The following is a 26,423-nucleotide window of genomic DNA, read 5'->3' on the forward strand; positions in this document are numbered from 1 at the left end:
TTCCCTAGGCTCTGCTATGAACTTTGTCCAATTTCTCAGCATCCTTCTTGAAATTAGAATGCTTGAAATAGGCACAGTGTTCCAGCCACAGTTACACTGGTGCCAAATACAGAAGTAATATATTGTCCTTCCGTCCCCCTCAATCAAGCCTTACGAGTAAATTGGGAGTTGGGCTGCCTCATTTTATACAGATGAAACACAGTGACACTGTCTTACCCTTGAGACTTACTGTCATCCTTTTTGTCATGCTGTGTCTGTGGGAGCATCCATATTTTTATTCAGAGTACTGCTCTTCTGCAGCCTTCCTGGAAAGGCGATTGGTGTGTTTGGCAGGCTTAAAGTTAGCTTTCACATAGAGCTCTCCATTCTGAAAAACACATAGATTTTTTTCCTTTGATGATGCTCCATCCTAGAGAAGATGTGTAATCAGCTGTGGCAGCAAGCTGACATTTTAAATAGCCACATTGAGCTTCCCTTGAATAGCAGGAAGTGCATGAGCTAAGAGAAGAGAGCACCCCAAACTGTTTGCAGCTTTGTTCCTGCACCTTATGTGTCCTGGATGGGGACAGCAGGAAAACATAATTGCTGCATGTTGGACCTCTCTTGGCCTCATACTCCAAAAGAGAGGAGTGACTAAATTAACACCTAGAATGGCACACAGAAAGAGACCAGAGTTAATACCTTATACTTTATTTTCTTTCTGAGTTCTTAAAGGTGCTTATGTGGTGCTCTTTTCCGGTACTGCCTTATATTTTTTAGTAATTTCTGTTCCCATAGTATTCTTACCACCCACAGATCTGTCAGCATGGAGAATTTTTTAAGAGATACATTTTAATTCTTATTGTTGCCACTTGGCCCCTTTATATTTTGGGCCAAATTCCTAAGTTGCTTTGTAAGTCTGAGAGTGAGATCAAAGTTTTGAGAGTCAGAAGGAACTCTGCTATCAGCATAGCCAGGGGTAGACTTTTCCCTCAGGCTTTGTCTGCAAGTTCTTGAAGGCACTTAAGTAACTAGCTGCCTTTGGGTCTTTTTTTTTCTTTTCCCGTGCATTTTAAAATTGAAGGCAATATTTCCAGTGTAGTCAAGTTGTTTTGACCCTTACACTGCCCCCATCTTTCAGGGGAGTGATGTCACTCAGTCCAGTGCAAAGACCAAGTGTACAATAGAGCACTTTACTATTTGTTGACAAATAAGAATGGGTAGTTTCAGAGCAAGAGCTCAAGGTCAGTCCTTGGCTTCATTCAGAAACAAAGGATTGCTCCCATTGAAAGACAGAGATAGTGTAACTTGCATCAGGCTTACATAAATCTGGCATCATAGAAGAGTATTTCTTCAAAGCTCAAACATATTCAGTTAGGATCCAATTAAAAATACCAGCACAATTGAATAAAATATGAGTAGATGAGGAATATTACAAATAATTTTGTTAAAAGTTGCATTGTGGTAGGATTTGCTTAAATGCAGGAAAGCATTCACTGAGCTTCTAACATGTAATCCAGCTTTTCTGCATACACAGTTGGACAAATGACCTTTCAAAGTTTTATGAAAACATATTCTTGTTTTGAGGTTGGATATTATCCATGATGGAAAACTTAAAATCAGAAAATGATCAGAACCATAAAGCTGGAAAATGCAGACATAGGTGCTCAAGTTTATTTATTTTGGAATGATTTGGAATTTATTTAATTTATAGTTGTTTGGAATTGTGAGAATGAATGAATGAATCCAGTAACCCGCACAAAAAGGAACAGACACCAGATTTTCAGATTTTTTTTGAAAAATAACAAGAAATGCTAAGGGAGTTTCACAGATAAGAGATATTGCTAGTCTTTTTTCTTATTCTCGTTTCTGTAAATGGATCATGTTCACATTTACTGTACATCTCAGACATGTTATGTTTTTTAGGAAAGTATCTGCCTGACTTGGATTCCTCACCACTTTTCATTAACAGTAAAGCAGCAGTATTTTTGTGTGGTTTACTTTATTATTTTCTTCTTTCAATAGTAATTGTTTATGAGAAAAAAGCAAACAAAAAACCAAACAAAAACCACCAAAATTTGACAATGTCTATCAGCTCTGTATTGATCAAAACTAGTATTTACAAGTAGGAACAGTCAATAGTTTTACGGAAGTCTACATGTATGACAATGAACTGTTGATTAAGCAGTATTATAAACTATGCAATCATTGTATCTTAAAATTATTTCATAGTTCAGATACTAATAAAACATTTTAATTAGTATTGCTATTAGAGTTTACACTGTCACATTTGTAAGGTACTCCAGCAAGGGGCAGTGCAGGACACAGAAAGCAGTTCTTGACAGTAAAACAACTCCTCCCTACTGAGATTTGAAACATGTTTATTTCAGTTATTTTCTTGTGTTTGTTGATTGTAGAAGTTCAAGCAAATAAAAATAATTTTAAGTTGACCAAACATTCTTTTTATTGGTCAACATATAATTTCTGAAATGGTGTTAAGAAGGAAAAAAAAATTAAAGTCAATTAATGACTGTATATAATTCCTTGGAATTTTTATCTATATTAAATGTGAGACAATGGAAATCAAGGTCAGGGCTGCAGAATCAGACCTGTATCTTGCTTCTTACCTTTTAAAAAACAGTTCTTCCAGATAGATGAAATTCATAAAACACTCGGTTAAATATATCCTATGTATATATCCTGTTACAAGCAGAAGACAGGCAATGATTTGCACCTTTATGCAGGTGAACAGAAAACATCAATCAGACCAAAATGTCATTCAAAAGCATTTATGGAGTTAAAGAAAATCTGTGAAGAAGTTTTTATTAAACAAAGTTATTTTCTATAATGGAAGGAATATCAGCCTTTTTCTTACTCTTCTGTCAACTACATCAGTGAGGCAAAAAAAGGCATTAAAGAGTGCAAAAATTGTTCCAGGTTATTTTGCACCTTGGTTTACATTTACCTCCTGAGCAATAATTAACCTGATGATTGATAGTAAATTGAAACACAGGTGTCAGAATCAGAACTGTATTTCTCTGTTAAATTCTGAGCTTGACAAAACCATTTTTTAAAAGTAGCAACCTATTTGCTAATGGCACAGCAGTCTGTGAAATGTCATCAGATTGAAAAGATGGAACAGAAAAATATAAGCATGTTCTGAGGTAAATTTGACATCCTGGAAAGCTTGGATAAATTCACCTTGACAGAAACAGTGATGTTGCTGCCCTGGAAATCTAATTCTAGTTGTCTCCTATATATTTAGCTATACTTCTTTTACTTTATTTTACTTCATGAATTAAATTTTGCAAAGATTCTACATTCCTTGATTCCCATTTAAGTGAGCCTTATCTTTTTTTTTAACCCACGAGCTTGCATTTTCCTTTTGAGAAATGCAAGTGTAGTTCTAGGAGTGACAAACCCAGGTGCCTTATTTCTAGAGGATGTGCAAGCTATTTTAACAGATTTGGGCGTTTTTTCTTAATTGTGTGGAAATTTGAGAAAAAAATAATTAGTCCACCAATTAGCTTGTTCCTCATTAAACTTCACCTCTTTGAATAAAATACTTTGCAATGTTTAGGTTTTAATATGAAGTGTGAATGTCCTCCACAGGCTGGGGTTTAGTCCGATGTGTTGGTGTGGTAGGTTTGTACTCTCTTATGCAGCCACTAATGGGTAGAGGAGCCTTTCTAGTAGCAGAGCATTAACACCACTCAGTTCTTCTGACCCCAAAAAGGAAAAAATAACAGAAGTCAATTAAATTTATTCTGAGCTTTGTGTCATTGTGTCAGATCACTAACACTTCATATTTAAATAGATATTGAAGACCAGCTAATATATAAATCCTTAATGGATTGAGTTAGACAAGCTCCTGGCCTCTGCCATGCTTGTACAAAGAAGTTGTCTCACTCCCACAGTTTTATTAAAATAAAACACAACCTGCAGTGGAGCTGACAGCTGAGCAGTCAGGTTACAAATCAGCCTGTGATGGTAGGGCAGACCAAGTGAATATTGTCATGCAGCTTGTCAAAGGCAGAGTGAAAAACAAGGCTTGATGAATGGTGCAGCTTGGTGTGTGTAGTGCAAGGATGTACAAGCATAGCATGAGGGAGCCTGGCCAACGGTACCTTCAAAAACACGAGCTAAGAGAAGAGCATCCCAAGCTGTTTGCAGCTTTGTTCCTACTCCCAGTGTGTTCCTGCATGGGACAGTAGGAAAACACAATGCTGCATGTTGGACTTCTGTCAGCCTCACAGTTCAAAAGAGAGGAGTGACTAAATCAGCACCTGGAATTGAACACAGAAGCGGACCAGAGTTAATATTTTATACTTTATTTTCTTTCTAAGTTTCTAAAGAGACGAGCATGTTTATTTTCACATGTCATGTAGGCCTGAGGCTTTCATTAACAAAAATGTTCCACAAGTCATATTCTGGATGTTCAAAAGGAGAGGTATTTAAATACCTGTAAGTGACAAGCAGTAACTGAAAAGAGAGTTGAACCCAGACCATGAGATTTTTCTCCCAGCATGTAAGTTAATGGGCTAATCAGACTCTGTCTGAATTACAGTAGTGTGTGGACTTGTAGCTAGAAGAATCATTTAAGCAACAGTCTTTTGCTGTGATCAGTTAATGCTGATACAATGAGTTCTCAGCACCTATTTGGATCAAGTGATAGGTGATCCCTTTGAGTGATTTTAGCATGTAATTCTGTCTGTCCAGGGAATGCACTTCTCTGCAGCCTTGCCTGGTAAATGTAATTGTCAGGGTAGTAGTGGTGTCTTCTGATTTTGCTTTCTCATCTTGATAGATGCCCACAGATGGTGCTCTGGAATAATATTTTGGGCTCTCAGAGTCTGAGAAGTAATAAATAGTTTGGCAAAGTTAGAAACTTTAAAATTTATTATCAGGGATATACAGAATTATTTTACAGATCAAGATGCTTCAGATACAGAACTGCAGCTCTTCACAACAGTAGTAAATGTTGTCACTGAAAATAAGAGCAGATACAGATTGGAATAAAGGTCTCAGCACCGTGGAATATGATTTGGGGCGCTTTTTTTAATTAAGGTTATTGGAAAGCTACATAATTATAACTTGCACACAGAAGAAAGAAGATCAATGTGTGCTATAGAGGAGTTCAAGAAAATAATCTGTCTTTAGAAGCTATAAACGTATAGCAATTTAAAGAAAAAATGAACAGCAGTGGAGAACAGTGCTGAAGCAATTATGAGAGTCGCTGCAGAAGAGGTAAGAGATGTGCACTATTGGCCTTGGTTTCTCTAAGTTTTAAAGTGGCTCTGAGATAATTAAAATGCAAATGTGTAGTTCTGCCTGGGAAGAGAATGGCAAGCACCGGTCTCTACTGTGGATTGTCGCTGCAGGCTGGATGGGCACCCACAGTTCCACCTTCACCACGGCCCACTCCACGCTCCCACAGACAAGATGCCATCAAACCTCTTAGGCTTCAAACCAGAGAAGCCAGCTTTGTCTTGGTTTGCAGCCCAGGCATGTGCTCTCTGTCACCACTGTTTCCATGTTTTCCAGTGCACTTGGAAACTGGCAAACACAATGGAAGCATCTAAAACCCTTTGTTCCTCATAATAATTATTGTAATATCAATACCAGTTTCCAAAGTGGTTTTGACTGCTGTCTTTGTAGAGGGAGATGCTTTAACAATATCTTAACAGCTGAATATTTTAAAGGAAGATCAATAAATAGAAATATTGATTGACCAGTGTCCCTTTAGATAGTACACTGTTGCCTTTCTATCATATTCTTAATAAAAATCATTCTAATAAGAAGAATCTACATTAATAGGTAGAGCTATTACTATGTTGTTTTGCAGATATACGTACATGTACATATATAATTATCTACCTATCTATCTATCCTCTAAACTAAGTGTTAAATACCAATTACTTATTTGGCCTGAAGATGCTGTATGTAATATAGGATGAATAGAATTTCATTCTCATTGAGATTTAACTGAATATTTCTGAATACACTTCAACAGTTCAAAATTGGTACAATAACTTTTTATTAAAACACTGATCAGAAAAAATGTATTTCAATTCTATATGATCCATTTAATTCCCTCAGAGCTGTAAAATATTAAACCTTAGTGTCTTCAATCTTTTCAACATGATCCACTCAGAAAAAAATTTCACGTTTGTATTTGTCTTTTTTGGATGAGGTGTAAGAGTAAAAAATGGGATTTGGTGCAGTTGTTAGATGACATATGAGTCAAACATACAGCATACTTTATAAATAAACACAGAAAGTCATGCCTGTCTGATTGCACAGACTGTTAAATGAAATCTTCCTCATTTGTAAGGAGACTTTTGGAAAACTTTAGTTCAGATGCTGGAATGAATTGAAAGGAGGAAATAGTGTGTTTAAAGTCTGTGGAGGTTGATACAGTGAAATGTAGGTCAGTCAGATTACACCATACAGTCTCAGCTGCTGTGTTTTGTCATCTGCCTGTAATAAGAAGAACCAACGTAGGTAGCAGTTATGCTCAAGAAATGTATTTTTCTCCTAAGGAGAAAAGAGTGATTGATAGGAATGTAGCCATGCTGAATTGGTGTTTAATGGTGATGCTGAGCTCTGAAAAACAAGGAATAGTGAGTGACATAGGTCGGTGAAGGATTAGACAAAATAACACAGATTTTTTTTTTCCTCAAAATATCCTCCACCAGAAAACTTACTTTCTTTGACTTAGAGAAAAATGCAAAAGGATCAGGGGGTAAAAAACTGAACTTACAAAACCAAGGAAACAACCCTTTCTTCCCCAACACAGTTTGTGTTTCTGAAATTGTTCAGTCTCTCACGTGCCATGAGAGCATTGGGCTCTGACGCTGTCAGGCTCTGCACCAATACCCACGTTCAACATCTTTCTTCTCTCTGAGGTTCACTGGTAATTTTCCTCAGTAAAGTGGGTGGACACCACCACAGAAGACACAGCAGCTGATAGGTGCTATTTTATATTGTGCTATCTTAGGTGTAATATTTCCCATCAGCAAAAGCATTTAACGCATAAATTGGAATGGCTGTTATTAAAATGTTTCTGAAATCATATCAGAGCTGATTAATTTGTGATTATAGTTGCTGAAGATGTAGTTGTCTTTTTCTGTATTGAATGCTGTCATTTTTCCTTAAACCTGACAGTTACATGTGTTGAACCTTATTATATAGTTTATTTTTTACTCTTTATGGATTTTTTTTTTATTATTATTTTAATGAGTGGGAGGTTGTATGGGCACTAGCTAATAAAAGTAACTTCTTGAGAGCCACTCAGAATTTTTGGACTCTCACAAGATTCACTTGATTTTTCTCACATGGCTTTCTGCAAGTCAAATATATAATTTTGGTTATAATTATTCAAGAAGAATTCAACAGCTGAATCTGTGTTTAAAAAGGTAAGCTGCTTGCTGCATTCCTCCAAACAGTGTGGGAAAGGCTGATGCTTATCTCTGGGAAGGAATTTAAATGGTGTTCACGTGGGTTCACATGAGCCTAGGGAAGTCTGAAGGAGGGAGATACTGGACATAGTGAAATCTGTGGTGCAGGTGGAAGGGAATGTGTTGCCAGAGATGGTGCTGAATCTTTTTACAGTAAACCGATGGGTAAGGAAGAGCTCAGGGGGGACTGACTTTCAAGAGGAGAGAGCTTACGGTGGTATGAGATGTTTTCTAAGGCTCAGGTCGTACAGTCAGTGCAGTTCAGTAAGTCCATGGCTCTACAGGCACCAGTGTGTACTTCACAGACCTTCTCTGGATTTTCACCTTCACAGGGTATCCTGTACTCTGCCTTCATTAATGGCAGCAAATGCTCTGTCACAGGCAAGCAGGCTAGCTGGGTTAAAGGCTATGTTTAAAGGTATGATTTCACCTCCACGCCTGCTGTAGCCTTTCTGGGAACAGGGAACATGCACCTGTGTGTCATCTCTGCTGACAAACCCTTCTCCCCTCGGCAGCTTTGCTTTCCCTGCTCCCGCCCCCTTCGGGAAAGGATCTGAAGGAGTCAGCCTTAGCCCCCAGCTCTCTGCTGGTGCTCTGTACCTCCTCTTGTTGGCGGCTCACATGACCTGGGGGCAAGAGGACTGACAGATTCCTGATGCCAGACTCAGTGTAAGGCATTTCTTACATCCCCCTCAGTGTAGTCAGGCTGCAGGGGCCACCCCTGCTGCTGACAAGTCTTTGGGTGTTGCACAAGGGGCATGACATTTGGCAGCTGTCTCAGTTTAAACAAAAAGGGGCTTCCTGCTGCAAACAGATGCATGTAAAGATGAGCACTTCATGATGGTACCAATTCATATCACAGGAAATTCCCAGGCTTGTTCTTGAAACGGACACTTCTAAAGGAGAAAATTATGGTATCAGGCCTGTGTGTTACCTCCAGGGGCTGGAATAAGTTATTCATTCATTACTCATTTATGAGATTGATTATTCATTTGCTAAAGTGTCTAGGAGTGCAAATACCTATTTACTTAGTCAGTGTCTCGAGGTATTAAACCTCTGTAACAACATAGTTACAGGGAACTTAATGATATTAAAAGCTTTACTAGTAACAGAAATATGTTTCAACTCTTTCTTTCCTTTTGCATATCATGGAATTCATTGGGGATACAACTGAACAGAGGTTTTCATAAGTTGTAAAGGTGAAAGGACTCAAACGATCAGGAAGAGCATATTAGTTGCAGATTATTTGGTAACATTTCTGACGGACTACTCCCCCATCCAGGATTTTTTCTTGAAAGAAAGTTTTTCCTAATTTCTAACCTGAAAATTCCTGTTTCCTGTCCTGCCTGTTGTGAGTATGAAGAGTATGAAGAACTGATTTTGTTTTATGCCCCCACCTGAGTCTTCCTGTATTGGGAGAAGCAGAAGGATCCTTTCATTTCTCTTGCAGTCTGTTCCTATGTTATGTGCCTCCAGACAGAATCTGCCTTTCTTATAGCAGAGTGAAACTCAATGGCAATCTTTTATGAGTCTTATACCCTTTTTCCATTGTTTTCTTGCTTAGGCACTAGTTTTCCATACTGCTGTTGCAGAAACACTCAGGGAGAGTGATTGATGATAAATTAAAAAAAAAAAAAGTGAGGATCTTATCATAGAGGGAGATCAAATCTCCTCAGCAAAATAGTTGGTGTTTGTCTGGTGGTGACTGGAATCTCTGCTGTAAGGGCACTTGCAGTAGTATTTTCAGCTGAATGGGGTGAGCCCTTCAACCCCTGCTCTACTCACTTCTTGTAATCCAGGCATCATCCAGCACTTGTTTAATTTATTGCTACTTATATATCTTAACTACATTAAAAACTCCTCTTCAATATCTTACCTGCACATAAAACACTGTCCTGCCTGACCATTTATGCAGGAACAATTTGTACTGAGTATTTAAAATGTCTTATTTATGCAAAATTCTGCAGCAGCAACCCATAAGAGCAGTCTTTGGGACACAGGGTGTTAACACAACCAGCTATACAAACTGGACTAGGCACAGCGTGACCTGAGAGGAGGGAGTGATTTCTAGAAGTGTAAATTCTTACCAAGAAGCCTCCTGTAATTCTTATGACTAATAGAATGGGAAGCCTTTAAAATATTTTTCTTTGGAAAATTAAGGTTTAGTATTTTGTGTATTTTGTGGGGTTTTCCATCTGAAAAAAAAAAAAAAAGTTTCTTTTTAAAGTGATATTACTTAATTTCTAACTTCTCAGGTGTATTACATAAATTTGTTTCTTTTTGTTTGAACAGAGGTATGATGACAGTTCATTTTCCCCTGATATTTCTTTGCAGAAGCCATATTTCCTTTCTTGCTCCCCCACTGAATCCCTTATTCTTTCTCTGGGCAGAAGAGGAGAGTAGGAGGTTTCATGGTGCAGTGGAACCTTCTCTTAATATCAGAACCGAAAAGGGTCATCTTGGTGTTCCTCAATTTAAATCTTTTCTCCAGCAAGTAAACATTCTAACCAAAGTGAGAGTTTTGCATCCAGAAGGGCTCCTAGTTACAAACAGTTTTCTTTTTATATTTATATAAATAGAGTCCTGACACTCTGGGGACTGAGGTAGACTTTAAAATTTCACTGAATCAACAGATAATTACCTGACTGTGATTCCTTTTCAGGCTCTGGGTATCTCTCACTGGCACTGGCATCAAACTGACCTTAGTGAGCAAGGCATGTACCTTGAAGTACCTGGTAGAATCTCTGCTGTGCAGAAATAGTTCATTGGTTCACTGAATCTTGATTATTTGCTATTTGCTTTTTTTTTTTTTTTTTTTTTTTTTAAGGAATGTGAACTTGGAAGCTTTGATATGATTATATGAAAAATAAAACATGGCTTAGATATGGATGAAATACCTTAGAAATAAGATACAGGAGGAAAAGGATAAATGTCTCAAATATTCTGTGGAAAGAAAAGTGAATTCTGATTTTCTGGTCTGTCTTGAAGGATTTTCTCTGATAGCTGGGGATTTATTGATTGAATTTGCATCATTGAAAGAAGCAAATTAGTGCTTTGCTGTCAGATTCTGAGAGTTCCATGCTGTGATTTGATCTGTTTAAGCAAGAAAACATCTTCTTTTTTTCAGTCTTTTCTGGTTTGTTTTACTCCTGAGGCACAGGAGTAGTCTACCCACCTTGTTTACAGCAGTGCTTCAACACATTCATTGCTCAAATTATAGAAAGAGATCAATGATAAGGGACACGCTCACTTCATGTGTGCTGTAGACAAATTACAAGTTTATAGAAAAGACTGTATCTTGATCTCTATTAGCCAGATTTGAGCACTGGTTGAAGTCCCTGGAAATGTTAATGACTAGCAGTAGTGTGGGCAAGGGGTGGACGATGTCTCTGGTGGTCAAAACACATGTTGGTCCTGATTCTGCCCTCAGGTGGGCTGGTGTGGCATCAAATTATGGCTTCGGAAGGGAATCCTCAGTAGAAAATGTTGGTATCAAACCACTATGTTAGGCAACTAAAAAAATCTTCGTGAATAGTACTGAAAGGCATTGTGATTTTATTTGCCAGCAGTGATGTTTATTTCCAAATGTACCTTGATATAGATGCATTGCTGATCATTCTGTCTCGATCTTATAAATCTAGCAAAACTAGGCAGATTAAGCTCTTACTATAATCAGTATTGATACATGTATCAGTGCCAATAATTTCTCCTTATATTAAGCATCCCTAAAATGTGACCTCTGTCAAAATATTACACCTACAGCTGAGGAAAGCAAGGAGCATTGTGGCTTTTTGAAATGTTATGAAAGAGAAAGTATATTGGAGTGAATAAAGGAAGTCTATTACAGTAAAATAGAGCCTGTTCTTACAGATAATGTTAAATTCATTTGGCTTTGCTTCTCATTAGTGGAATCAAGACTATGGCCTATGCTGGATATAAGTAAATTTATAGGCAGTAAAAAATAGCCTTATAACAGATTTTAAAATGAACATTTTAAATTGACAAGGGTTAAAGGAAAGACCATTAGAGCTGAATAAGCATAGTCTATATCTCAGTACACTTCCCAAGAAAATCAGTTCTCAAAATTGTTGAAAAAATATTCTTCTTTTTCCCCCAATTTGTTTTTTAATGCTTAGAAGATTTTATGCTACCCTCAGGGAAGATGTTCCTTGGTGCTCAAAAAGCTGCCCTGGTAAATACTGGGAAGGCTGAAAGCATCACTTGATACATTGATCCAATGTATGTACAACTGGGGAGAGGCTGTGGAAGCTATTGCAGGAGGTCCTACCAGTGTGCATAGTCCAAACTGTGGGGAGGCAGGGCAGCTCCAGGGCTACACACCAGCTGAATTCCTCAGGTTCTCTAACAGTGCAGCTTGTAAAATGCTAGCAATTCCTCATGATTGTTTTCACAATTTGTTTTATAAAATATGCAAACCAGCAAAGCTTAGCAATATGGGAGCCCAGCACTGGATGCTTTTTGACATGTGCTACATCACTAGCAGGGCAACAACCAGTGTAGCTCTGAGATTAATGGTCTTAAGGCTATTTTTACCAGTTGAAGGTGTGACTCACTGTGTTCAGATACGTCTTGACCATGCAGTTCAAAATCTCTTTTATTTAACTGCCCACTTCTTCTGTTTTGAGTCCCTCACTTTAATGCGTCACTTCATGTTCTCTGCTCCACTGTAAACTTAGAATAAAGTATTGAGGGGCAGCTAGATAGTACCCAACAAAATCATAGCAATATCCTACTGCAGGTGGCCTGAGCTCAGTTTGGAAGTTTGCATTTAAGAAATTCAAGCAATTGAGAAAAAAATATGAAACCTACTTTCTAATGAACATCCTACAGGAGAGCAGCTGAGGGAAACACTAAGAGGTTTTCTCTGGCCCTTTGTTTTTATAGCTTTTGTGTTCTTGGCTCTGAATGTGCAAAGGGAAGCAACAGTATAGGAACAAGACTTTTTCTGTGCATGCTAGGAGGCCACACTTGTATGTAAGGAGACTGCATGATTTCAGTTTGGTATGCTTTTTGTATCAAGAACTGGTTTCAGTTCAGGTAAGATTATTTTTGAAGTTTCACTGGGATTTTTTTCAGTTCAGTTCATACAATCATAAAACTACATTTCAGAATTACCTTTGTACAAGTGCTATTGCAGGAATCAGCTTTCATTTGGTGCATGGTGAATATACTGCATACTTTCAGCTTAATACCCAGCATTCAAAACTGAACGTTGTGAACCCGGATGGACAGCAGTATCCTTCACTTAAATGTAAAGTTCATCACGCACAGTTGCACAAATAAACAAAATAAGCTCACCCAACAGGAGAAATGTGAGTCAACAAAACAAACCAAGGCACTGCACTAAAACAGAAGCTAAGTATGTCTCGTTCATTGCATTCCAAAGCCAGTTTTTCCAGGTTCTCTGAGTACTGGAGGATAATGGAACTCATGGTGCCTTTCTGGATTCTATTTATTTTGAAAGACCAGAGAGTAATTAATTACCTTTTTTTAAAATAGGTTGGCAATATCTTAAAAGGAGCCATGACATTGCACATGGAATATCTGCATCTATTTTCATGGCTAACCATGCTGTTTAATACCTGATTATTAAACAGTGAAGCTCTATGTTCATGCTCCACAGATGTGGCTTCTTCCATGCAGTTAAAAGTAGGTGTTTTCACCACTTTTAATTGGCATCTTTCTGTTTGTTCTGCACTTTTCTAATCAGTGGTGCGTTAGCCACATGAAACTCTTTAGTAGGTATTTGCAGTTTGTATTCTTTTAAGGGATGCTCTTCCCTATGAGCATAAAGTCATACAAGTAAAAGAGATAGTAAATACTTTTTAAAAACCTTATCATTTTATTCAAATTAATATATTTTACTCATTATATTTTTTCCAGTATTTGCTCAAGTATAGTACAGTGTACTACATGCTGATGCATACACAGGTACAGGATCCTTATCCTTGACCTTCAGATTTCTTTTTTTATGTCACCATTAAACACCAATTTGTTACTAATGCATACTTTGCAATTAAAAATTTATTGCTTTAAAAGCAAAGGCAGTTTCCTGCCTAGTCCTTAATTAATCTTTATTTTAGACACTTAAATATTTATACTGACTTACTTCTTTTTTTCATTATAAACACTGTAGTGCTTCAAAGATCTTTTATGTTTTTGAAGAGTTTTCACTTTAACCACAATGGCTGCTCATAAAAAAATTCAGCACCTGTCTCAATCCATAGACTGTGATGTTATTGCAGCTGCAGGCACAAAGATGTGAAGTTTAATGGTGGCAGATTGGCACAGAAAGGATCAGGTTTCCCTTAGGCCTCATTCTCTCTCAGTGAAAAGTTGAACAAAGTGCAGGTAAACTATTACTGTGCCTGCTAGACATAAGCAAGGTCCAACTAACTTCAGTGCATGACAACTGCACTGCTAAGAGGACAAAAAAAAATTGGAGCTATTGCTTAACCTTCTGCCTGCATCAGCCTGCATGGTGCCAGAGCAGCGCACTGCTCTCCCAAATGACAGCAGCAGGGAGTGGCAGGGGGAGTTTTGCCACACCAAGGCATGGTGTTTCCTGCCTCCTGTGTTTACTGAAAGCCACTGTCCAGTATCTGCACGGAGGGCTGGGTAATGCTTCCACCCTCAGCTCACCCATTGACTCTACTACAAACCACTTGGCCCAATCTCCAAGACAATATTTTAGACTATCTCCAATTTGCTGAATCCCTGCTCATCTTGCAGATTTTCCCAGTGGTGCCTGGACCTGAAATCAACTATCGACTGAGCCCTATTCAGTATGCAACCTTTCAGTTCCCCCAGATACTTAGTGCTTTTGGTAATGATGTAGCTGTAGATAGAATAGATTCTGCTTCCTTATTTTACAGACAAACCTACCCTGGAGCTGGATGGGAGGAACTGGCCAGCAGTAATTCCACAGCAAACTTCCTCTAACCTTTCAGTCTGTAGAGCCATTTTTTTCTCTATCAGCTTTTCTTTTTCTTTTCTGTTTTCTCTTTAGAGAAGGGAAAGTATAATTTATAAGAGGAATCTTATTTTCATGCACTAAAACAAAACAGCTTTGCTGTTGAAAAGCAGGATACAGATGGGAAGGGAGTAGTTTAGGCTCATAGTCAGGGATTTTCAACCTTAAGTGGGATTCTGCAACACATGTTCTGCAAGAGGTCACACTTAGTGATCAAAAAGGACCCATAAGAAGGTCTTAACCTGTAAGCAATGGAAACAACCATGCCTTTCCTTTTGGCACAAGGAAGAGTAAGGTGGACTTCTGTGTGCAAGTTAAGTTAGAGAAACATCATTGTGCTTCTGCATGGTCAAATTGCCTTAAACAATGTGATCACCACAGTGTTCTGGGAAACACAGCAGGTAAAATTGCTAAGCGGATATGAGAAAACTGAAATCTAAATTGCAGTACAAGCAAATGACCTGCTGCTATAAACTGTACCCTTACAGATTTGCTTACTGATTGCAACATGCTATTTATTATGTGTATAAGTTGTAGATTTATCAAGAGTATTTGTTTCCATTTATATCATGTTGGAAAGCAATGGGAGATCACTGTTTGAATGAGGTAGATTACTGCCAGTCATTCTGATTATGTGAAATGAGGAAATTGAATAAGCATTATTGTTGTCACTTTCAGCTGAGTTATTTAACTGAAACCATAGCTTAAAAGGTGGGATTTTTCACACTGTTTAACTGGAAATACTTAATGTAGCCAGAGATCTATATTGATGCTTGAATGGATGAAATATCATTTTAAGTATTGCAGTGCTGAGTAAAGATAGCATAACAGTATAATTGGTGATGTGTGGTATGCATCAGGGATGTCAGCTGACCATATTAAGTGAAATCTTGCTCTTCCTTATGATGTGAATGATTTCAAGGATGTCACTGTATGAGACTCTTTTATAAAGCAAGACCATTACTTCAGTAGATTAACGAAATGGGACTGTGTCCACAGATTCTTTTAACAAGGTATGCATTCATTTATTCTAGTCCTGAAATAAAAATAGCTGATTAATTTGATGCTATGTTAACAGTTTTCTCTTCCTAGTATACCTGTATCTCCTGTACAGTGAGTTCTCTGCTCATATTGTAAGTCTGTGTTATGATTGTCCTGTTTTGCTTTGCTGGAGACTGGTACTTTAATGAGTGTCACTTTTGTGATGCTAGCAATAACTTCCAGCAATTCACAGTGTGACTTTTATTTTCAGCTGCCTTCTGATAGCGTAAGAATTTCATTAACATTAGCTTATTCCATAGGCAGAGTAGTTTATCAGATAATGAAGGTTGAGTAAGCCTCACCTATGTGCCATGTGACAAGTTATGTCATTTCTCTGCCCTTACCTGTTAGATGTGTCATCTGTAAGTCAGTCTGCAGTGATGGTACTTGCACAGCACCTAGGACAGCTGACATAAATTTTCCTTCCAGTTCTACCCCTTCCGTTGCAAGACCTGAGGCGGCAGCGCAGCCTCTTTGTACTTGCACAATACAGCATCTCAAATAGTAAAGGATTTCGATACCTACTGTGGAGAGGAATGATAACTCTGGAAGTCTTTAATATTCCTGCTGAGCAGTAAGGCACAATAAGCATGTCAAATTGAGATGGTGCATGAACTAGACAGTGTTTCAGAGATTCCCTGTTCTTAACCATTACTGATCAGTGTCTACCACATAGAGAAGGGGCAATCTCCTAGAGAGTGTGTCAGAGAAACAACCCTTGTTCTTTGCTTTCATTAAGTTTTCATTAAGTGAAAGTCCAAGCTTGTCAAACAAGGATAGCATACTGACCACCACACACTTTTTTGTCCATCCCTCCCAAGGCAATGCTTACTCACCTGTGGAATATTCCTCACATGCATCTTTGTGTTGCACATTTCCTAATGAAAATAAGCTGAGCCAATTAGAAAAAATTAAGCTTTTAAGTATTGCTTCTAGACACACCATGGAAATCTTCAAGAAAAAGACCAGCTTGCTCCTGGATAAGGTAGCACAGTGTCTGCTACCTCTAGAAGAAGAGCACATCACAAGCAGGTGGGAGATTACTCCAGAACAGCAGCCACAAGAAATCTCAGTGCATTGGGACAGTTGGGACCAACTGAACAATCAGTTTCGAATTAAGGAGGAGACAGCTGGGAGGACTTGAAATCTTTTGCTCTCTTGTTATGGATACTGTGATATTGCCTGTCTGTCTAAATGAAATAACAATAGGGAAGCCTCAGGGCAGATTGTCTGCTTCCCCTCTCTTGGGGAGTAGGCCTCATTTTGCTCAGCATATTAGAGGAGGCAGATCCATTGTGATGCAATGTCAAAGGCCTTTGTGAGTTAAAAAATGTTGTGTGTGTGCTATTGGAAAGGCAAAGAAAAAGCATTGACCCTACCAGATGTGATCTTTTCAGGTGGTATGTATGCACTTAGGTTGACCAAGCTTAAAGAAAATGAAATAATTCCAGATGATTGTCCAAACTTAGAGCAAGTATAATTATTTTAATTGATTGCCTACATAGCTTTTAATCAAAACTCCTTGAGGAATATGGCAACCTTTGCATTACAGATTACCTGATGGTCCCAATAAACTAATTTTCTTTAAAATCTGATTAACTTCTGCTTTAACATTTGAAAAAAATGTTTGTTAGATCCAAACAGCTATTTGAGAAATACTCACCTGTGTGAGGAAGCACTTTGCCATGCTGATTGTTTTGTACTCATGCACAAACAACAAATCCAGGTGCAAACTAGCATGGTAATTTTTTTCTGTTTGTTATTCAGTTATTTTTTATTCACCTGTGTCTTGCTGGAAGTTGTTTTCATCTGTTCAACAAGCAGAAACATTCTGCTTACTGTGAGGTGGCCATTCATGAACAATGTCATTCTTCCTCCACCATAAGGCAGAAGTAGAAACAATTGTTAACAATGCATAGCCAATAGAAAACAGCTGACAAGCCACCCACATGCTAAAAGTGCCTTGTCCAAACAATTCAATGCATAATTAACAAATGCGTCTGCAGAAATCTGCCCATTAACAAATTCCAAGTGGAAAATAGGGTTGGATAATGCATTTTCAGACTATCTATACTGGATGTAGTAGGACAGCAGGGTTGCATCCTCATGCTCCCAGAAAACAGAATCAATCATTGTCTATATAAGGGTTGCTCAGAGCAGTTCAGTTTAAGTTAACTGAAGGTATGGAATTGGTGAGTATAACGGAGGTGCAACAAACCCAGTCTGAACATTTTCACTGAAAACAAAGTTGTATAAACATGTTGCCTGCTCCAAGGATCCAGTGTGTTGATCGTGGCCAGTGGCTAGGCACCCACCTGGCGCTGCTCGCTCAATCCCTCTCCTCAGAAGAGGAGCTCAAAAATCTCATGACTCAGAATGAGTTAGATCATTTACCAATTACTGTCAGAGATAAAACAAACTCAGCTTGGGGACTTTAATACCTTGCACTAGACCAACACAACCCTGCTAGCTGAAATACCAGTCAACCTGAGTGGTGACCTTTTAGAGTGGACAGATGTTGGAGAAAGTACAATCTTGCACAGGAAAGTCTTTTTGCTTGGACAGAACAATGATTTCATGTTAACTGAGGTAACCTTTGAAGGAACTTAGGCAGACACACTGATTTGTATGTAAACCTCATTTGTTTCCCATCAGTTTCGAACAGCTACCATTTCTCTGTATAGAGTATGAATTTCAAGAGCAGCCACTGTTCCAATGCAGGTAGTTAGAAGTAGCTTTTTCTGCAATATCTCTTGAGTCTGGTTTCCCTCTTTTGTACAAGACTCTTAAGAATTGCTCCAGGTAGTGTGCAAGAAAATTTTTGAGGGCAGAAAATTCTGAGTTTCACTGGTACTTTTGTAAAACTTCACATTCTAGGGTAAGTAGAATAAATAAAGGGTTTTATTTTCAGAGTTCTTTACAAGACCATCCACAGTTTAGAAAATAAAAAATTAATACAATGATAATTGTAATAACCCTCTGTACAGCCCTGTGATAATCTTTTAGTGTTTTGGAATTTCGCATAAATGAGTAACTAAAATTTTCTACATGAGATCAGACAGATCTGTCTACCTAAGCCAGTATCCCACCTACAAGAGTAGCCAAAATACCAGTTATCTTAGCCTAGCATGATATATTCAGCTTTCAGGATATTTAACACTTTAAGAACCCATGCAAATATTTTTTGTCCTGAATAGACATTGAGTAACCACTATGAAAATAGTGGAAGAAAATTCTCCTAAGGTTTCTGGTTCACTTCCCAGTGACTGGGGTCACACTATGCCCCATGCCTCCTCCCACCTCCTGGTTTTCAATAAAAAGTTGCATGGGTAGATAGCAGAAGGGAATAGCGATAGCAACCAAGGCTAGTGATCTGGGCAACCAAGAGTTATGGGGCCAGATATGGCCCACAACTTAGTTGCCACCTACACAACCAGAGATCTAGTCAGCCAAAGTCAGTCAGAACATTTCCATCATAGTCTTCTAAAGTAGTTTCCTAACGATGGCCTTTTATCTGATCAGAGGCATCGGCCATCCCATGGTGGGAGTCTCAAGCCCTTCACTTGTAGCGTAAGAGTCTCAGGGCAATGTCTCTAATCTGCTTCAGATGAAGAGAAGATGGACACAGAGTTCAAGTAACTTTGCTTACTCACTAAAACAATGGTATTTTATCACCACAATAAACAGAAAGTAACAATTCATATGTCCTATGTCTATGGGTTTGTCTAGAAAAATCTCTATGCCTCCCATCATGAGACACATGGAACAGTTAAGATGAAGACCACTAACTACATAAGAAAGATCATTTCCTTCTTTTTTGAGGGGAGAAAGTTCAGTATTGTTTCTTATTTCCATAAAATGAGAGTTTTGTTTACCGATCCCTTTAGTCTTCAGTAGCAGTTGGATGCTTGGATGCCAGACCTGAGGATCCTCAGAAAATCCTAGCCTAAAGCCTGCCTGCCTGAGTAGGCTGCAGTATTTGAAGTTAAAATGGTATATAAGCCCCTCTGTAGATATGTTTATAGAAATCTAAAATCACATATTTGCACTACTGGTCTCTAAAATTGGCGTGTTGCAAGAGAGAAAGATCAAAATTAATGGGAAGAATTGCAACATCTGTATTTAAACCAGACCAAAGGACAACCTCCCTTAGCATCACCCTACAGGACTCTGTAATGCTTCTTAACCTGAAGGTTTATACCATGCAGCTTTGTGTAAAACACAGATAGTACTGGTCAATGTCTCTTTTACCACTACAGTGCCTTTCTTTTTGAAGCCCACACATGTTTGCAGCTTCCCACCACATCCTGTGACAATAAGTTCCACCCTTTAATTATGATCCTTGTGGAAAGCATCCTTTCTTGTGTTTCATGTTTTAAACTTGCTAACTGCTCATTTTATTGTGACTGCTTCCTTTGCTATGAAATAAAGTGAAAACCGTTCTTTATTCACTTCCTCAGTACTGTTCATGATTGTCCTGGGGCTCTGTCACAATCCTTTTCCTCATTTGTCTCTCTTCCATATGAAAATCCTAAATCCTTTCTTTTTTCTTTCCTAGTACAGAAACCATTAAATACCTTTGATCATCCTGTCACCCTTTTCTTTATCCTTCTATTGCTATCCTGTCATTTTTGAGATGAGATGACTGGAACTGTATTCAATAATCAAAACGTTAGGTGGGCAATGGGTTTCTTTGGCAGCATTATCGTCTTTCTGCTGCTGTTTTCTGTTCTATTCCTAGTATTTCCTAATATACTGCTTTATTTTTTTTGACAGTTGATGAGGATTTAGGTGACATTTTCATAAGGCTGTCTCCAAGCTCTCTTTCCCAACTAGTAGGTAATTTCACTGTGTGTTTATAGATTTCCCAGGGTACAGGTAGGAGAGCTTAGTCATTTAGCCTTGAAAACACAGCTAAATTACAAGAGGGGTTGGGCTGTAAGTGGGAGATTTTTGATAGAATTTTAGACTTGCTCAGTTCTACTGGCAACTTTCCTTCTTCTAAGTTTTGTTATATCAGAGGTTTCTCTCATGTTTGTGAGGCAGTGTGAACGTTTACCACAGATCTCACCTTTTAGTGGGTTGTTGATTATTTTAACGGGATATTAATTCTAACAGAAAACTCATCCAGGAAAGAGTTCCTTCAGTGTCATTTAGAGAGGATTTTGCTAATTTTACCACTGTAAGGCATATCCTGACCAAAACCAAGGGAATCCAAACAAATGCATAATCCCCTGCAGTACTGACTGGATGGAGATTTTATCCCATAGCCTTCAATATCAGGTAGAGATGCATAGCACTTCTTTTTCATAGCTGAAATTTGCTACTAGTATCAGAATGATTGCTAAAATGGAGTTCTGGGGCTTAATGAAATCTGGAATTAAGTAAATCACTTCAGGACTGTAAAAACCTAGCTGCAAAAGAACTTTAAATAGTTGTTTCCAAAAGAGTGCTGACAGAATGTATTGCTGCAAGTTGACCAGTCTTATCTCTAACTTTAAAAAAATTGCTATGTTATATTTCAATGATTGCTGTCAAAAATTCCTTAATGGGCCAAAGACACCTCAGTGTCATATCAAAAGTAGAGATCTTTTTTAAATGAAATTTTCAGCTGTCTCCTTTCATGGAGTGGGAGTCATTTGGCTTTTTCCATGTTACCATAAGCTTTTGTTTTCAAATTTGTGGCTGAACTACTGTCCAGAAGATAGAGATCTATGAAGTTTTCCTGTTAATGCAGTTGTCTCTGAGTAACATTTCTGCTCCTTACTAATTATGTTTATCCTACATGTTAAAGGCAGAGTTTTATTAGTTTGGATTTTATATCTCCATTCCAATCTAAGTCCTGGGGATCTTGGAAAGATTGACAATGGAAACATTATTTCATGGCTGTGGTGGGCCGACTTCGGCCAGCAGCCAGGCACCCATCCAGCTAGTCTCTCACTTCCTCTTCTTATCAGAGCACAGGGAGAAAATATGATAGAAAATCTTACAGATTGGAATAAAGACAAGAAGATAATTCACTGATTGCCATCAATGGCAAAAAAAAAAAAAACTCCAGACGCAACTGGGGGAAAATTAATTTAATTTTTTGCCAATTAAAAATAGCATAGGAAAGTGAGAATCAAAGACAACATTAAACCCACTTTCCCTCTAACACTTCTTTTTCATCAGCTCAACTGCACTTCTTAATTCCCAAGTCTCCTAACCCCTTCCACCACAGCCTGCGTAGATGGATAAACTTATCCCAGTCTTTCCGTTTCATTTGGATTTGGAGAATTAAGAGAATTTGGAGAATTAAGCTTCTTGATACAGTCAACTCCCCTGTCTGTTAAGGACAATTGGAAATTACAAAGCTAGACTTTAATTTATAATAATGTTCAAATACAAAGGGATAGTCTCAGCTACTAGACCACAAATTAAGAGGCCAAGTACATTAACTCATTAACTAGTCCAAAAAATAGCAATGAACTCTTAGTCACTTGTTTGAAAGACATTTAGGTACATGATTTTCTGTGCTTGGTTTGGAAAGCACATTTACTCCAGTGTATTGCTTTTTAAAGAAAGGAGTCAGACTTCTTTTATTTTCACTGTGTTCTGTCAACTGTAAGAGCTTGGAAATGTAGATATGCAAGATAATAATTTGTATAATTACTCCTCTCATTGTTCTGACTCCCTGTGCACTCCAGGAAGTTTGATTTGAGCAGTTCAACTTCTAAAAGCCCACAAAATCCCTACAAATCCAGGCGGGGAAATAAAAACATATTTTATGAATTAATAACCTCATAAAATGGGAGGGCAATCAATTTTGGACAAGGTTTGGTTTAGTATTTTATAGATGACAAAATTACTAAATCCTTGATTCTTTTCCTTTTCAGAGCATACTCAACACTTTTAGATATCTTGAGACTGCAAAAGCTGACCACTGACAGCAGGTTTTTAAATATCACTGCTCTTCTGACAAGTAAGATTCTCAGATTTATTTTTTTTCTCTCTGGTATTCCTGACTTGTATTTTATTCTTGTATTTATTATATGGACTATCACATTCATTTTCTGGGCCAAGTAAACATGAGTGAAAATTGAATAGTGTGGAATTGCTCTTAAATTTCCCAGCTAGAATGAAATCTATCAATATTACAGATAGAGCTGAGATAAAACACTGACTCACCTAATTATCCCAGCTTGTAGACCCAATGGAACTGCAGTCGTATCTCTGGGTGTTTTGGGAAACCTTTCTCCTGGTAAATATTTTCTGGATGGAAAAACTAAATTATTTAAATATTCGTATGTTCTTGCTGGACTTATGGAAAGGAAGTTCAAAGAATTTGGAAGCTGCTGGAAATAAAAGTGTCTGAGGATAGACTCTACAGTTAGAGGAAAGAGTATTAGAAGAACTGGGAAGGATTGGGAAAAGCAGAGAGGAAAAAACACTTGCATTGGAATGAGGAGGAAGAGGATCCTTAAGAGGAATAGAAAAGAAAGTTCCTTTCTGTTCGAGACTTGCTGAGGGAGAGCTTCAGACATTATTAAAATTTTAATTTTCCCATGCATAAAGTTTAACTTTCATAAGAGACTGCATTTTAAAACATAAAGTTATTCTAAACAATGAAGTTCACTTATCCTAACTTCTTAAGTGAGAGATCTTATATATCCAGAGACTGCTGCTCCAAGATACCAATGGAGATTCTCATAGCACTTCTAAATTTCATTTTTCCTTCTAGTTTCATAAAATTACTGTAAATACTATGTTATTTGCTACTTGTTGGAATATATTTCAGCTATTTCCGTTCAGTGTATCCAGTAGATTTTATGAAATGCAGTGCCTGGTAGCAGGTTAGTTCAGTTTTGATATTCATGTTTTATTACGCTGCATATTTCTGAGATAAAGAAGAGAAGACATTGAATTTAGTTTATACAGTATCAAAAATTTCATGACCTTGTATATCATAATTAAGCATGTTTAGCTACCAGCAGTCTCCAAAACAAAAGTCTTCTGATGTATTACTTGTTATAAATGAAGAAAAAGTGATATAAAGAATATGCACTATTTAATAACTACCCATGGGAATAAAAATCTTTGGATTTATATTTATAAAAGCAGCTTCCTTTTTTCTTATTGCTTGTTTGGTTGCTTTTCAGGCATTTTAGCTATAAGCAGACAGCCAAACTTTTGAGTCTTATTTGGGGTCTTAAAGTACCAGGGTCATGGCTTTTATTTCTCTCTTCCCAGGAAACAGAAGTAGTGAATATATCATGAGTTACTGAGTGATCCACCTGTCTGCACATCTGGGTGGATCACTTTCCCATTTGGGCCAGAACACATCAGGGATGTGGATAACAATACAAGCTTCCATATCTACTTCAGTGACCATTCAGTTGTACTTTGCTAAGAGGACAGACAGGCTAGAGTCAGCAGCTTCCATTCTTGGATTTGTCTGTGACATGCAGTTTTGAACCTCAGTCCTGTTTACCATGAAAAGCAGACTGTAAGGAAGATGAGGCTGTTTGACACAATGAATCCAAGCTGAATAATTGAATTACTGAATCTCTGTGGCATTAAGCATGTCAGGACTGTGCACGAAACTGATTTATTGGTTCATCAACCCAGGAAATAAATAATAAATTGTGAGTCAATCTAAATGGAGAAAACGGAGGGTTTAATTTTGAGAGGAAGCAAGGGGGACAAGTTTCAAGGAAGAGGCTGCATTTCTGCTTAGACAAATTAATTTATTTTCATTAACAACATTGTGTTTTGATTCAAATGCTACAAAAGCAAAGGAGGATAGGCATATACCCACAGGTGAAGTAGTGGTGGTGTTGTCTCCTTTTACTTTGTAGAATAGCATTGTAATAGTCACAAGGTAAATCCCCTCTTCTACTAAATAATATTGGAACACAAATCCCTCTCCTCTGATCACAATACCTACCAGCTTCCTTGGTTCTACAGTATCTCCAGCAAAGTATTACTTCAAACTATTCAGTGTTCCCATAAAACATTATCACTACACAATGTCAATGGAGCACATGCTAAATGAAAATATCACAGAAAATACTTGGCAAGAGGAGTCATAATTGAGGGAGATTTTTTTGCCAAAGATTTCAGCAAGGTTCACAATTAGATATTTTCAGTATTTTGCAGACAACCTGGAAGCCAACAGAATATCCCTGTCAATGAAATTTGTAAATGATACCAACAGTCCGGACCATTTGCTCTATCAAGCAACCTGGGTTGCTTGGTAACCTCAGCCCATCTATGTATAGCAACACACTGAATTTAGGGCTGAAGAGTACTAGCTTCATCGAGAGAAAAAGTCTTCTCAGAGGTCCTAATCTTTGAGAGAAATATTTCAGGAATCACAGCAGATAAGCAACTTCACTGAAAAATTTTGATAACTTAGAGGAGGGGTTGTTGCTTTGGTTGTGAGTCTGACTTTGATGAGACTAATACCAGAAGGCTGTGTTGTGGTGCCTCTGCTTTAAGAAAGAGAGCTGTAAAAAACATAGAGGGTCAGAAGAAATTATCACTCTGTCTTTCTTCTGTGCATTTACTTTGTAATTAGTTTTCTGGAAAAGGGTTTGTTCCCCTCAGTTGGTATTTTTAAATTATTCTGGCTTTCTGTCAAAGTCTAACAGTAAATAATATGGTGGTTGACATAGCTAGTTTGATAATCTAGACTGGGAAGTACAGTATTACCCAAAAAAAAAGTGGGTAACCTCTTTTTACATCATCTTCTCCCTGTATTGTTGACTGACAGCATAATTCCTATAGTCAAAATAATGATGGGAGAAAAGTCTTTGATCACTATAATCAGTCTTGTTCCACTGCTGTGAGAATATCATACAACAGATTATTTTGACTGCTACTTTCTTTACATTAGGTACTTATATTAGTGAAAGTGGACCTATATTAGTCACATTTAGAGAATTACATAAAAGTTCCTGATACATCAATTCAGATTCTTGATATTTGCTTTTTGTTTTCTTAGAAAGCAATGAATGGCATTTCACATTTTTATCTTTATTTATTCATTATGTATATTAAGGTGATTTATTAGTCAAATTAGTCATTCTTTGTATTGAGTAAACAGATCAGTGTGGTTTTTCTGTACCCTGCAAGATTTTAAAATTAGCAGATTTCAGTCTCTGCCATGGAGCTTTTCCAGACGGTAGAAAGTAAGATTTTTTTTTGCTTTTATCAGCTCTCAAGAGATAGCTCTGCATGAACTAGATATTGCATAAAGCTAACCTGAATAAAGTGAAGAAAATACCTTCTCTGAACATGCAGACAAAGCTACAGATATCAAACTTGGACTAAACACTTCTGTCAGAGGCTGTTTTCTCCAGTCACTTAAACTCTCCCAGCTCAGTGGTTTGATGGTCAGCAAATATTTACCAACAGACACATAATACTTGAATACTGCATGTTATTTAATGTAAATCCAGATATTGAATTTAAGAAGTTTGGAAGTACGTTGTTAAAAATTCATTTTTAATTTTAAATGCTCTTGTTTGAAATGAAAGGATAATTTAAAATAAATATATATATATAAATTGAAAAAATGCACCTATTAAAAAAATACAAACAGCAGTTTCAGCAAAATCCATTCTTGTATTAGAAAACTATGCATGACTTCCCACACAGGCTGCCTGCAGGACAATGGAAAATGAAGCAAGCAGCTGTACTTGGCATGGCTATTTGGAAACCCTTGAGGTGTTAAAGAAGTGAGATAGTGGCTTGCCTAAGGCAACAACTTTGTTAAACTTAGATGTTGATTTGTTTATTTAATAAGCATAACAAAAAGGCAAAATACTAAATGAATTATCTTAACAAAAATAAACAGAATTATTGCCATAAAGAAAAACAATATTATTTCTTGTTTAGGGAATTTCAGAACCAGATTAAATGGACACTGAGACATAAAGGGAACATATATTTTTTGTTTCAGCTTT

At 37.5% G+C, this 26,423-nt stretch overlaps 1 protein-coding gene across 9 annotated transcripts in view; it reads left to right on the plus strand.

The window, feature by feature from the left end:
• LOC310909938 (poly(rC)-binding protein 3-like) overlaps window positions 1-26,423 on the plus strand; it is a 497,258-nt gene that overhangs the window by 303,275 nt on the left and 167,560 nt on the right. For 7 of the 9 annotated variants that reach the window (XM_083862317.1, XM_083862318.1, XM_083862312.1 and 4 more), the window contains one exon: window positions 22,350-22,435. The exons of the other annotated variants lie outside the window; for them this stretch is intronic. The gene's annotated coding sequence lies outside the window, so the exon portion shown is untranslated. The remainder of the gene's footprint in view (window positions 1-22,349; window positions 22,436-26,423) is intronic. 9 annotated transcript variants of the gene reach the window in all.

Source organism: Zosterops lateralis, assembly GCF_965231275.1.
Source record: "Zosterops lateralis genome assembly, chromosome: 1".
NCBI classification, from domain to species: Eukaryota; Metazoa; Chordata; class Aves; order Passeriformes; family Zosteropidae; genus Zosterops; species Zosterops lateralis.